This window comes from Suncus etruscus, chromosome 5 (genome assembly GCF_024139225.1).
Source record: "Suncus etruscus isolate mSunEtr1 chromosome 5, mSunEtr1.pri.cur, whole genome shotgun sequence".
NCBI classification, from domain to species: Eukaryota; Metazoa; Chordata; class Mammalia; order Eulipotyphla; family Soricidae; genus Suncus; species Suncus etruscus.
The window spans coordinates 7,308,294-7,324,081 of record NC_064852.1 but is presented as its reverse complement, the minus strand read 5'-3'; the positions used below and the strand labels follow the sequence as shown (position 1 = coordinate 7,324,081).

Here is a 15,788-nt window from a genome sequence, read left to right as displayed (position 1 = left end):
TATGGCAAAATGACATTGGAATACTAGCTTCTTGACTGCTTTTTATCACATCTATCATAGAACAACTAGAACATGCTAGATAGCTAGCTTGAGAAAATAGAGTCCAAGTAATCCTCCTATGCAATTGCATCCACTAATAAACATAAAATATAAAATTTAAATCTAGATTGAATTGACTCTAAAATATGACCACAGTCTGCAATATCTAATTGAAATCCCAGAGCTTTAAAATAAATCTATTTAGAATGTGTAACTATTATGAATAAAATAGTTTATATATTCATATCATGTTTAGATAAGATAACTAATTTAATATTAAGAAATATCATGATAAAATAAATACATATGCCTATTTTATATCGATACGTCTACCACTAGTACATATCTAGATATATTTTCTCCAGACACACTCTAAATTGGTATCTCCGCATTTGAGAAAATAAAATCACCAATGGGGTCGAAGAGATATCATGGAGGTAGAGCATTTGCCTTGCATGCAGAAGGACAGTGGTTAGAATCCCGGCATCTTATATGGCCCCTGAGCCTGCCAGGAGTGATTTCTAAGCATAGAGTCAGAAGTAACCCCTGAGCACTGACAGGTGTGACTCAAAAACAACAACAACAACAACAAAAAATCATCAATGGAAAAAGGTGCTATATAGGAATGAATGAAACCTACCTCATTGGGTGTGTGCAGTCAGAGAGATAGTACAGTGAATATGGTGCCTATGTCACTTGCAGTTTACCCAGTTCAATCCCTAGTATCCTGTATGATCCCCTTTGTAATGCCAGGAGTTACCTCTGAGCATTGCCAAGTATGCCCCCCAAAAACAAACAAAGTACCAAAGGAAAAGCTTCGTTTGTATGGACATTCTCACCCACAGACAGCTACCATGTTTATTTTTCTCAGTATTCTTTCTAAATCTCTGAAGGGAAATAATTTCTGGAAAAGATTCAGGTTGGGCAAGCTAAAGTTGAAGGAGCCAAGTCCAAGTTTTTGGCTTTTTGTTTTGTCTTTTTTTTTTTTTTTTTAAGAAAATTAATTGATGCTTCCAAGGAAGAGTTGAGAAAAGGATTTTGGATTGAATTAATAGAAGTTCTTTGTTGAAATTCTAGATAAGAAATTTGATGAAATGGTAGAACTGCTTCCAAGGGACTAAAATGTGACTCAGAAATAAGAGAATAAGAAGAAAATAAGATTTCCCTATCAATGAAAAGTTTTAAGATAAAATAACAGAAAGAACTCTATAGAATTCCAGGCATGTTAGTTAATGCTAGAACAAGTTTGGCTGTATCAAATGCAGAGACAGAGCTATACATGATCCCCTGGTTCACATGACTGAGGCCATAAGCTCCAGAATCACACAAATGAATGTTTAGGTTCTGGTTCCATAACTACTGTGAAACACTGATAAGAAATTTCTCCTTCTGTGCTTCATTTTCCTTTTGCCAATCAGAAGTTTTGTTTTGAATACCTACTAAGTGTTTAACATTAAAGATAGTTGCCATTGTGACCCAGAGCAAAGGAAAAATTTTGAAAGCAAGAGATTTGTCTTCTACCCTTAGGCAAGTGAAGCAATCTGCATGTTGAAACTTCTTTCTTCATAACACATGCATATTAATAAAGGCAGACATTGGGTGCTTCTTTCGGAGGCTAATTATTAGGATGATTGGGATAGAACTGAGTCTGACTAGTAAGAATCATGCTCATGTGATTAAAACAAAACAAAACAATTAATAGAATTGTGAAGAAAATGAGGATATTTACCAAAAAAGAAAAAAAGAGATAAAAGTCTAAAGCCATAAAATATTTTAAATACTTGAAAGATAAACACAACAGAATCAATACCCAATCTACAACAAGCTAGACACAAAAGGGACCACTTCTACTGCAGCTCGGGGGGGGGGGGGGGAGCAAAAGATGGACAATATGGGATGCATGATGGCAACAGGGGTGGAGGGAGGACAACATTGGTGGTGGGAATGCCCCTGATTCAATGTCACTATGTACCTAAAATACTACCATGAATGATTTGTAATCCACTTTGGTCAAAATAAAAATTATTAACAAAAAAAAGATAACTATATAGAACCACGAGTGAGGACTAACTTTTATTGAATTGGTTCCAATTGTCTTTGCACTGCTATTGAGCACTGTATATAGATTATCTCTGTTCCTTTTTGTAAAATAATCCTATAAGGTATATATAATGAATCTCATTTAATTTATGAAAAATAAATCAACTAAAAATTAAAGTAATATACCCAAAGATATGGCTGACTATATTTCAACCATTGACTTTCTGATTTCAAAATACAAATTCTATTTAAAACTAACTTCAACCAGAGTGATAGTACAATAGGTAGGTAGGGTGTTTGCCTTGTACATGGCCCCACCACATTCACATTCCTGACATCCCATATGATCCACCAAGCCTGCCAGGAGTAATTTCTGACCATCAATCAAGAATAAGCCCTGAGCTCCACTGTGTGTAGCCCAAAGACCAAAAAAGAAGACTAAGTTTAGTATAGCCTTGAAAATGGGGCAAAACATACATATGAGTGATATGGAAGGACACATTTTAATTGAATACAAAGAAGAAAGGATAGAGGGCCAAAGAATAAACTTGCTTAGGAGTTAACTTAGCAAACTATTTTATAGTATTCAAACACCAGTTGGTGTGGGATATTGCAGAAAAAAATTAAGTAAAGATGAGACTTGGACTGAATCATTGATGCTTTGGTCATAACATAAATAGATCAAAAGGCTGCAGTGCAAGCCTGACTTACTGGGAACCAAAGTTCAATCCCTAACATCACATAGTCTCTTGAACATTGTCTGGTATAGCTCTGGTGGTCTTCAGTAATGCTGGGAAGGCCTCAATAAGCAAAATCAATCAATAAACAAACAAATAAAAAAATACAATATAAATATGACCCCATTCCAAGGGAAAACAGTGAAAAGAATACAATGTGGGGCAAACCTTGTTCTTCATTGATAAAAAATATCACAAAGAGGGACTGGAATGGTGGCGCAAGTAGTAGTGTGTTTGCCTTGCATGCACTGACCTAGGATGGACAGTGGTTCGATCCCCAGGTGCCCCATATGGTTCCACCAAGCCAGGGGCGAATTCTGAGCGCATAAGCAGAAGTAACCCCTGAGCATCACCGGGTGTGGCCCAAAAAATAAAAATAAAAATAAAAATATCACAAAGAACTAGATTTTTCCAAGGAGATGTAAACCCCGATGTAAATTGGGGATACCAAACTGACCAAATTTCAACAGAGATGATATCAACAGGGCTTTTCAGAGCAAGTGTGGGCCCTCCCCATCTTTCTTCTACCAGGAGGTCTGAAAACAGTACTTGCCTCAAAAAGTTGTAGTATCAGCAATAGTTGTTTGAAATTCTGGACAACTTTATTTGTTTGATGCTGTCATCTGTATAGAAACACACCAATTTAACAGAATGGACAGCTAACAAGAGCTTACTAAGCCTTCTGCCATTTGGATATACAATAATTTTTACAAATGTACTTGCTACTATATTTCGTTTACTTCTTTTTTAACTTTATTTTTTCTCTTCCATTTTATTTACAGATACTCCTCACTTAATGACCAAGTTCTTTTCAAAGACTTGGTCGTTAAGCAAACTGGTCGTTAAGTGAGCAACTGCATGTACTGTATACAGTAGTACATTATATGCATAGTACTTGACAATACATTATTCTGAATAAGTAAAATAATGAGAAACATCAAACTAAAAACTTCCACTTGTTTTAATTTGCATAGGTTGTGTCATTTACACACAGTACTGCAATGTATTACAGAACATCAAGTTAGTAAAGTAGGTACAGTAAAGCACCAAAATCCACAGTACTGTACTATAGAGTGTACAAGATGGGAAAAGGATATTTAAAATAAAATAAAATAACAGTGAAAAGATGGTTGGAATTGCAAGTGGTCGCTAAACAGGTAGGTTGTTAAGTGAGGAATATCTGTATTTCTATTTTTTTTCAATAACTGGAATAATTTATCTGGAAACAAATGTACTATGATCAACTATGTAATACATATTCTTTCCTTTAAATTTTAAAAAATATCACAAGGGGCTGGAGCAATGGTGCAGCAGTGGAGTGTTTGCCTGGTACGCGGCTGACTCAGGACAGACCGTGGTTAGATCCCCTGGCATCCCATATGGTCCCCCAAACCAGGAGCAATTTCTGAGTGCATAGCCAAGAGTAACCCCTGAGCATCACCAGGTGTGGCCAAAAAATTTAAAAAAAAATAAAATAAATCAAAAGGAACTAAATTTAAAAAAGAAAATAATAATTAAAAGTTCAGAAAGATAGTACAGCATGCAAAGTTCTTGTCTTGCGCAAGTCCAATCCCAGTTTGATCCCCAGCACCACAGATAGTTCCCTGAATAACACTAGGCATGACCTTTGAGCATAGAGTTAGAGGTAAATAAAAAAAAATCTAAAACTGTCAGGTATGCCTTCTGCCATAATGAAAAAGAAACAGCCTATTGTTAGCAGACCAAAACTAAAAAGATAAATAATAAGTGTGTGTGTGTGTGTGTGTGTGTGTGTGTGTGTGTGTGTGTGTGTGGCTTTTAGCTCTGAACTGAGGGATCACTCCTGGCAGACTCAGGGGATTATATGGGTTTCAGAGATTGAAACTAGTCTGCCACACGCAAGGCAAGCACCCTACCCACTTTATTATCTTTCTAGTCCCTAGAAAGAAAACCTAGTAAAATTGAACTATGACTTTATATTTAATGATATAGAAAAGTTCTTGTTGATATGGAAAGCATGGTAAAATATATGATTCCTGACCTTTAAAGCAGGGGTCTCAAACTTAATTTACTTGGGGGCCGCAGGAGGCAAAGTCGGGGTGATCCTTGAGCGCAAAGTCAGTAGTAAGCCTTGAACATTGGGGGTTGACCCAAACAACTAAAACAAAACAAAACAAAAAAAAAGATTCCTCTAGGGCAAGGCCACAAAATGTACGGAGGGCCGTTTGCAACCCATGGGCTGTGAGTTTGAGACCCCTGTTTTAAAGTCATGAAATAGCTTCTAAACCTAAAAGTTTGTAAGCAAACTTGTAGATAACATGGACCCTGTTTTAAAGTCATGAAATAGCTTCTAAACCTAAAAGTTTGTAAGCAAACTTGTAGATAACATGGACCATACATAGAATAATAAAATGGATATGGTGTTGATGACACAGAAATAGCACAGTAGACACATAATATGGGTGACAGGGGCATGACAAAAGTGACCCAAATGTGACCTGGGTGACATGGTATGATGTGAGTGACATAGATGCTGAATGGGTAATGCAGATGTAGTACAGTGGCAATGATGTAATTTGAGGGCCACAGATATGGTATAAGTGACAGATGTGATGTGCTACATGAATGTCATCTGGATGACATAAAAGTAGCATGGATAGGTGCTGGAGAGAACATGAAGGTAGGGTGTTTGCCTTGCATCCCCTATGGTCCCCATGGATATATGTGAGTGACATAGGTATTATGTAAGTGACATAGGCATGGCATGAAGAACACAAGTGTGGTATTGGCAATACAAACATGGTGTAAAGACATATATGTGGCATGGGTGAAAAGGACATGAACACATGACATGACAAGGTGTAGATGATATGGACAGGATGTGAATAATGGAGATATTGCATGGTTTGACAACTGTTGACCCTCAAAGGTACCAAAAACATGGAGGTTCTCTTTTAATTTATTTGCTACAATTTGGGGGCAGGCTTACACACTCAGCTGTGGTTAGTACTTACTCCTAGCTCTATGCTCAGATCTCATTCCTGATGGGACTTAGAATACCATATGTGGTGCCAAGAATCAAGCATGGGTTAACTGCAATCAAGGCAAATGCCGTATCCCTTACACTAATGCTCCAGCCTTCTACTACAGTTTTCTAAGTAGCATTGGGTTAGTAATGAGTGGCGAAAAAAATCCAGGGAGTGAACATTCTTTCCCCAAATGGGAAACCTTCAAGATTAAATTGTACAAAAACAAAAACAAAAACAAATACACACACATGGTAAAAGGGCACTCAGCCTCCTCCAGGCTTTCTCCTGGCTCCCCACTCTGGCTTTGAAACTATGGCCTGAAACCCCTCAGCTCACAGGCCCTTGGTGAAGCATGACTTGTGTCAAAAGAGCATACAACACAAGTGGAACATGTGATGATGCATGCCCATGCTCCTTTCTGCTGAATCTGACTGGTAGATGTGAGACCTATCTGGAAAGGCATTTTTTTCCTTCTTAGATTAAAGAGGAAAAGACAGGAAAAAGCCAAATCATTTGTGAATTCTCTCTGGTCCGGAGAATCACTGCTGAAAGAAGTTGCCTAAATATTCAAGATGGTCCCCCTGTGTCTAGAGCTGAGCTCTAATAGCAATGGGGCCCACATCTCTTTCTTCCTGCAAGTCTAGAACAGTGAAATGGACAGTCTTTGCAAAAAAAAATGTTCAAAAATGATAAATACCAGATGAATGTATGGTTGTGGGACAGTTGGAATAGGAATCTTAGACTGGTTCTGATATGTGTTAGTCCTGTGGGCCTAGATGAGAGTGGTGTCTGCCCTTACTATGCCTTAGTTTCCTTACCCGTAAAGTCAAGATAAACATTGCTACCTTCTGAAGCCAACTGAGAATGGTGAACAAGTTAGTTTACATGAAAACATCTACAACATTGGAGCAAATTGGTCACAAATTCATTGGATATGCATTCATTCATTGCCCTTAAAATATTCTTTTTTAAAATACATTTATGTATTTATTTAAGTTTGGGACCACACCCGGAAGTACTTAGGAGTTACTCCTGTCTCTGCACTCAGAAACCATCCTGGCAGGCTCAGGGGACCATGTGGGATGCTGAGAATCAAACCTGGGTTTGTCCCAGGTCCTCCATATGCAAGGCCCCCTACCGCTATGCTATTCCTCCACCCCCCCAAAACATATTCTTAAAAATTAAATCCAGGGGCCGGAGAGATAGCATGGAGGTAAGGCGTTTGCCTTTCATGCAGGAGGTCATCGGTTCGAATCCCGGCGCCCCATATGGTCCCCTGTGCCTGCCAGGAGCAATTTCTGAGCCTGGAGCCAGGAATAACCCCTGAGCACTGCCAGGTGTGACCCAAAAACCAAAAAAAAAAAAAAAAAAATTAAATCCAGGGACCGCAGTGATAGCACAGCAGTAAGGCATTTGCCTTTCATGCTACATATTTATATCAGACCTGGTTCGATCACTGGTGTCCCACATGATCCCCCTAACCAGGAGCAATTTCTGAGTGCATAGCCAGGAGTAACCCCTGAGAGTCACTGAGTGTGGGGTCCCCCCCCAAAAAAAATTTAAATTTCTACCACATATCAGGTATTATGCTAGAAGCTACTGGTACAATGCTGTGCAAAAGCTTATCTGGTCACTGCTTTCCTGCAGTTGACTTCCTAATGCATAGGAATATATTCTGATTTAACATAAAAAGAAAAGAATACTTCCAAATGAGGGAAGCTCTATGCTTGGTAGTCACGGGATATATTGTACCAGGGAATGACTGAACAAACTCTTGGCAAAAAATGGCAAGAGATAGCCAAGTGTTGGCATAGGGGCCTGTAGGATGCCTTTCTTCTTGAATTTACCTACACTTTCTTCATCAGCGATGTTGTCATTATAAGTGCAAACAAGTGAAGGAGAAAGAGATCCTGAAAGTCATCCAACAATTACAAATTATAGACACATAATTAGACATTATGAGAACTGTTATGAAAGAAAGACAGAGATTCAAGAGATGAGTGATACCAATAGGGTAAGCTCAATGATTCTAAAAGACTGCAGGTCAGAGAGTTAAGTAGTAGGCAAACTCAGTATCAGTAAAATCTGATATCAAAATCAGTATCAGGAAGATTAGAAGTTATTCCAGGAAGAGGGGCTGGCATGTGCTAAGACTCTTAGTCATTGCAAAGTACATCACTTCCAGGAGTTGGATGTTCACAATAGTGATTGAAACATGGGAAGTCCAGGAACTTGTGGCTCAAGATGAGGTTTAAGAAGCTGGAAGGGCTAGTTTAACCAGCATCTGTGGCCCATGATAAACACTGTCATCTTGATCTTAAGAGCAATTGGAAGGCAGTTAAGTGTTTTTTGTTTTTTTTTTTTCATCAGAGATGTAAAATGATCAAGCAGCAAGCAGGGAGTGTTGTGAGCCAGCGAATGGGCCACTGCCATGGTTTGAACAAGACTTAGACCAGACTGGGCAAAAATCAACATGTCTGAGAAATTCCAAACAAGTGAAATCTACAATATTTTCATTTCCTCTTCATGATGCTAATGGGGACGATAACAGAGTACAGCTGGGATCTGTGAGGGAAGTAAATGACTGGCAGGAAAGAATGCAAGGCAACCAGGACCTCTCACTAGCTTCAGGATCATCACAGAACTAAACAGTGAAAAAGAAGGTAAAGACATTTTGATTGGGAATATGACATGCGCTGTGGTTACATAGAAGAACCACTCTAATGCCATCATATAGAGGGAATCACAAAAGTCACATAAACAGAAGTGTACACACACACACACACACACACACACACACACACACACACGAAGTGCCTAAAACTGGAGAAGGAAATGTCATACAGTGAGTGTCTTCAGTATTCCATGTTTTATATTTCATGCAAAAATAGTGAAGGAAAGAGTGAGAAAAGCCTCATGTACTCAAGAGAAGGAACCTAAGGCACCATGAGTTTCCTATTTAGAGCAAGTGATATGAATTTCTTGGGGCTTGGTTTCAGCCAAAGAATATTTGCCGGCCTCACAGGGTTGCTGAAAGGGTTCAGTGAGCGTCAGAACACAAAGTCCTTGAGCCTTAAGCTCTAGGAACAATTAAAGTGCTCAGTAAGTGGTTGTTATTAAAATTGGATTTTCTTTTTTTATTATGATTTTTGCTAACTGAACGCAATGTCCCATGGCGAAGGAGAGAAGCGATGCTCTGCTCTGATATACCAAAGTGTACATGGGCTAAGACTGTGTGTCTGTGCATCTTATTGAATCTGGTAGCCGTCTGGTCCCATGAAATAACTACATTTTCCAGTTTTGTAAGGAGACAAGCCAAGCATTAAGTTCCCCCTTTGTAATTGACCATGAGTGCGTTGAGTAATATGTGGATTTATTTCCTTCTCTCTTTCCTTTGATCTTCCCTTCTGCCAAGGGATTGCCTGACAGTTTGGGCCCTGGCCAGTTCACCTCCTTCTCCGAATGAACCGAAGTGGAGAGGAAATGGCCCACAATATCACACAAGATTTAGTGCCGATTATGAGAAGTACTTGACTTTCTTAATCCCTAGGCAAGGGATTCCCTAAAGGAATTTCCGACTGACAGAGACATATAGGAGCCTGGGTTAGGGGGTAACAGTTTTCCAGCTCAGTTGTGCTGTAAAAGGATCACCTGGAAAGCTTGTGAGAATGAAGCTCCCCAGAATTAGACCCCCAAGAAAGGGAAATGGGAGGAGCCTGACAAAAATCTACACAAGTCACTCTTGTGCTTTCTCTGTCCTTCCACTTGCCCTTGAGACACTAAGAACGTGGCCTCCACCCTCCACTGGGCACCAGGGACCCCTTAAAATGAGCTTCACTTCCCCACTCCCCACCTTCAAACATACTATATTATTTACTCTCCTGATGTTTTGTTTTATTTATGTTTTCCCCACCCTCTGGAAAAAATTAAATTACCAGATGGGGCAAATATATGCTACTTTGCTCCCTGATATATCCCAAATGTCTAAAACAGTGTGTTGCATTTGGGGAAACCTTAACAAATATTTATGAAATTAATTTAAAAGTGGAAGTGGTCTTCCCCCCACCGCCCCAGCCAGATATTTCAAATAGAGGTTCTTCCCTCTAGCAGGCTCTAGTAGAGTCTTCTCCTGGACAGACATTTCATATAGAGGATCCTCCATCTAGCAGGTCCTCTTATTTTAGTGTTTTACTACAATTGGGGCAAGAACATTTAGAAAAATTGCTAATTCTGTGTCCCTGTCCCAGAAAACAATTACAATGATTTATAGTCCTCTATAAACTATATAGGGTGGAGAGCCAAAGATTCTTTAAAATTGGGGACCTACAGACCCCAAATTAATTACTCATGCCATAAGGAGTTCCAAAAAGCTAAATTTGCACCTAATTATGTCTCCCCTTGACCCTGAATATTTAAAGCATTCTCTATCATTTACAAGGTACCCAATCCTTCAACACTGTACTCAGCCTTGCCCACAACACGGTCTCCCATTTTTATCTCTCCAGAATCTCTCTGACCTTTGCCAAATTACTGATTAAACATGTAGACTTTGGAAACAGGTATTCTGGGTTGGAATCCTAGCTCTACAAATCACTAGCTGTGTGATCTTAGGACAATTTTTTGACCTCTTTAAACCTTTCACTTTGTCTGTTTTTTTTTTTTTAATTTACAAAGTTATTCATCGTTGAGCTCTAGACATAAAATGTTTTAACACCAATGTCAGCCTCCCTCTAATATTTCCAGGTTACTTCCGCTACTTCTCCCTCCTGTGCTGCCATCTCGACAAGCATAATTTTGTGTTTGGTTGTTACAGTTTGGGTTTTATGATTTCTGTGTTGTTGACTTTGTGGTTTGGATAGTTATCTTTGTCCTTCCTTACCACCACCGATGTATCTAAATTCCCTTGACCCATACCTTCTATTATTTCTCATCTGTCTTTCTTCTCCACTCTATTTCTTTTCTTCTCACTACACTATAGGACCAAGGATTCTAGGGAACCCCCTTTAAACCATTGCATTCTCTCATGCAGTTATTCTAAATATCAAATATATAAGTGATTTTATTCTTTAACTTGTGAATTAGGCATCATTGCACACATCTCAAATGTGTGTCAGCAAATAGCTTGAGAAAAAATATATTAGTACAAACAACTCAAAATGTCAGGCATATTCAATATGAGTGTTGTATAACTTGTACTCAATAATTGTTTTCTTTTTTTTAGGGTGGTGGTGTTAATGAGACACAACTGACAGTGTTCTGGGCTAACATTGTAATCAAGGATAACTCCTGGTGAGGAGGTTGAGGGAAAATGTGGAATGCCAATTTCTGATCCTAAGTTGATCATGTTGCAAGGCCAGCATACCCTATCCACTGTACTATCTTTCCAGCCCCGATTATGCTTTTATTTTCTGCGCTTTTGGTGAGGGCATGCCCTGCAGTACAAAGGGGACATTCCTGGCTCTGCATTCACAAATATCACTCCTGGCAGGCTCAAGGGATTATATAAGATGCTGAGAATCTAACCCAGGCCAGCTGCATGCAAGGCAAATAGTATCCACTGTGTTATCACTCCAGCCCCCAATTATATTTTATTAGTTCTATACGTGTGACACATTGTATTTGAAATCACTTTCTTTCTCCATCTTTTTCCCATTGTCCTTTACTATACACTATAGTTTATCAAACTTTCTTTGTAAAAGATTCTGGTAATTCAGTAGTTACAAAGAAGAAAAATGTAAAACCCACACAAGACATTTAAATGACCCAAGCTTATTGTGCTGTTATAACTTCCGTCCCCTATTCTACTGGGTAGAAGGTAGTCTCAGTGCTCACCGATAAGCAAATGAAGAGAGGAAAATGTCCATCTAGCTACTCAGGAGGGGACACGATTGTAGAAGAAGGGGAGATAAATAGTTTTGACTCCATATTTTGTCGTAGCATTTCCTGTGGCTATTCCTCAACAGGGTCATTGCCAGGAACCAACCATAGATGATTTTAAAGTTGAGCATGACTGAATTATAAATTTCATCTAAAAAACATGGTATTAGGCTAGATTTCACCCATGAACCAGTTTGCCAACTAGAGATAGACTAGCTCTGGGAATTTACATGCCTAGGTTCTTACTGTCTCTAAATCTTCTTAGTCTCTCAAGTAGCAAATAGGGATCATCATAGTACTTCCCTCATAACATGCCAGGTAGATCAAGTGAGATAAAAGTAAATAAGGTTCTTGGCATCACTTTTGGCAAGTAACCTACATCTGATAGCTATTATTATCTTCACCATCAACAGATTTGCTTTCAACTGCTCTACTCTCTGCCTACATCCACCCTTCCATGCCTCAAGAATCTTCTAGATTCCCCCCCCCCTTGAATTATTTCTCCCTCTTTTCTAATGCCATTGGAATGTCTGTTGTACTGTTTGGAAATAAATTATGCCTTAATGTGACATCTGCAAGTAATTCTAGCACTTATGTGGTGATTTTTGCCACATCTACTGGACTGAGAGCTCCTTGAAGGCATACTCTGTGTCATATTCTCTAGCATAGGATCAATATGCACCAGTGATCACGCTATAGTGATGGTAAGGGGGTTATAATCATGGTGAGGGAAATGGTAATATTATTTTGTGAGGTATAGGGATTAACTTGTCTACATATTTATTTTCAAAGAGCAGACATTTGAAATTATCTTCTTAGTTTAAGACAATGGAAATACAGCAAATTTATACAGGAGAGCAAGACATTATTGGAAGTCGAGGGACCTAGAAATGAATGATCTAGATTTAGAATAGGGAGCTATTTCTTAGGGCTGGAGCACATGTCTTGCAATGCAGGAGCCCTGGGATCAATCACCTACGCCACTGGCTGAGATTGGGTGAGTTCTAAGCACAATCAGAATCAACCAAACCAGCAGTAGCTCTCCTTCCCTGGCCCATACTGCTGGGTACGGCCTCAAAGTAAACAGCTAGAAAAAGAATTATCTAGATTTGTGGAGTATTGCACTCTTTAAAATGCTAGCTAAAAAATGTCTTAAATGTTCTATATTCGTCAGGGTTGGAGAAGGGGAGACTAACCATTTTCTATCTGACAAAGGAGGAACAAAGTGTTTAATACATGGAAGATATTTCTGAATTCAGAAGTCATGCCTGTCTACTAATTCGGGTGTGTCTGGATGATCTAAAATAAGTCATTGCTCATAGCTAAGTCTCATTTTTAATATTTGTCAAATAAAGATATTAATCTGTGAAGTAAAAGTTAATATCCAATTTCATTCATAAATGCTGCACAACTAGGAGGGGGTATAAGATGGTTGTCTCTTGAGGCCAGAAAGATAGTACAGCAGGTAGGTCATGTGCCTTCCCCACAACCAAACTGAATTTAATCCCTGGCACTCTTTATATCCAACCAATCCTGTCCAGGAGTGACCTTTAAATGCAAAATAAGGAGTAAAGGGCTTCTTATTTTTGAGCACAGCTGGGTGTGACAAAAATAATAACAAAAAAGATAGCTATAGGTTTCTTCTCCTGCCATTTATTTATGGCGTAAAACTGATATTTCTAGAAGGGAACTAAATTTCAAATCACCAGACACTTACCTTTCAACCTCAGAATATCTTTCTTATTTTAGATAGAAGTTCCTTATCACCAAGAAACAGCGGATAAAGCTAATCTGTACATTTCATCATACAAAGAAACAGTGACCACAATTGTGGAAAACTTGACGCCCATGTATAGATACTCATTTAGATTTTAGGTGTCCTGATTTTCAAGTACCTCCCCCAAACCCCCAAACCCAAAATTGAAAGAGATAGAGACAGAGAAACTTCATTTAGAGCTGAATGAAAGTAGAATCACTTCATCAACTGCAGTGAGAGAATTCAGAACCCACTCTGTTTGCCTCTCCCAAAACACTGTTCTGTCTTCCACACTTGGAAACTTCTTATCTATACCCAAAATCACATAAAGCCATGTACATTTTAGCACCATTAAAACACTAGCCGTGCTCTGTGGTTCTGGGCTCTGTATGGGTCAGTTAACATATGGAGGGGGTAGATATAAGTATTAATTCATTTCTTCATCATAAAGACCTTTTTCCTGTTTTTCTTGTTCTATGCCTATTTGGAATGTAGCAGTGGTCCTCATGGGCCACATATTGTATTTATATCTGTTTTGTTTCTTCATTGCAAAATAAGATCTATGCAGTGTGCATAAGAATTCGTTCATAAGTTTGTTTTTACTATAGTCAGACCCTCCAATGGTCTGAGGGACAGTGACTGGCCCCCTGTTTATAAAGTTTGAGGACCCCAGAGGGTTCCTCTATAGCTTAGAGAAAGGAAAGCATCATTTTACCTTTTTTTCCATGCAGAGGGACCCAAGGAGACCCCAACATCTCAGATCATGCCCAGTGACCCACAAAACTATTCAGAATCTCCCTGGCCCTGAGTCTATAGCAGAATTACTCCCACAAACCTCAGCCAAGGTGACTTCTTACTTCCTGACCATGATTGGGTTCAAGTGTTGACTCAACCATCAAAAACTCAAGAAGTCAGGAGTCACCTAGAATAGTTTTAGCTTTCTTTAAAATATTTGTAGGAGAAGGAAATCCTATTTCATGTGACATCCCCATACCAATGCTGCACCATAGTTCCCCTAGACCTATGTGCAATAGTTCCAGTTGTGCTTACAAAGTGAAGACATCCTCTCAACATTCCTGTCACTTGGAAGTTTCCCTTTGGGGTTAGCAGATGATCTCTACTATGTAAAATGTGAATAGTACTCTTGACACCAGGTAGGAAGGGAAAAAAACGAGGTAAATTCAGATAATTTTTTTTTATTTTGGGACACACTCAACGGTACTCAAGGCTTAAAACTGGCTGTGTTTTTAGGGATCATTCCTGGCAGGTTCAGGAGACCAAATGCCATGCTAGGGATCAGTTCCAAGCAGATTGAGTGTAAGAGAAGCCTTCTACTCACTGTACTATCTCCATAGTTCCTCAAATAAACATTTTCAACATGATCTTAGAAAACATGTGGTAGCAGTCTAGACTCCCAGCATTTTATTCCTGCATGTGGCCCCTGTCTGAGCTACAGAGAAAGGCGGAAAGGTCCTGTGACAAGAGAACGCAGAGTGAAGGAAAATAGAACAGAAAATAAATAAATGAATGAAATGACCACTTTCATCCCTCACAACAGTCTTTCTCAAACCTCTCCTCCAGGAACACTTGCAGACTCACAGAGTACCTATATTACCCTCTCTAACCACAATTGGTCTCCTTAGATATGCCTAAAGCACCACCCCTTGGGATGGAGTAGTTCTAAAACTATAAACAAGACTGTCCCTGCCTGTCCTTGTGGTTGGGGATAATAAGGGGAAGGAGAAATAGAGGTCCTGAAAGAAGCCAATCAACTTGACCACTTTGTCATAACCTTGGTAAGGACGACAAAGAAGAGAAGAGCTTGGAGGAACTGAGAACGTAGTAACTACACCTTTCTGAGCCAAACTTCTCCACCATCCACCTATCCCAGGCGTACAGCTTTCCCTCAACATGACCTAAGGAGCTCCCTTAACCTTGACAGGAGCTGGGCCTTTGGAAAAGCAGTGGTCTTGAGCTCCCCTATCTCCCCTGAACCCAACACGTTTGTTTTGGGTTCCTTTATGTCGCTAGTACCCCGGAGGACTCAGTTTCTTAGCCTTTTTCTTGCCTCCACAAAACTGGACACAGTTTCACTGCAGCGGGGCAAGTTAAAGAATGTGGCATCATTCTGGTGCTCCAAAACAGGAGGAGAGTGACATCTAGTGACAGTTTGTACACTTCTAGCTGCTCTGGAGCTCCAAAACATTTCCAAAAACTATTTCAACTGGTGTTTGGTGAATTGACAGAGAATCCAGGAGAATTTGAATCCTGGAGCGAGAGAAAGGTGCCCTTCCCTGGCCCCTATACATGTGCCCAGGACATGCAGTAGTT

The 15,788-nt window shown here is 39.4% G+C and overlaps 1 protein-coding gene across 3 annotated transcripts in view; it reads right to left on the bottom strand.

Annotated features, from left to right (window-relative positions):
- Positions 1-15,788, bottom strand: part of ASTN2 (astrotactin 2) — a 1,116,661-nt gene that overhangs the window by 190,270 nt on the left and 910,603 nt on the right. The gene's annotated exons all lie outside the window — the stretch shown is intronic.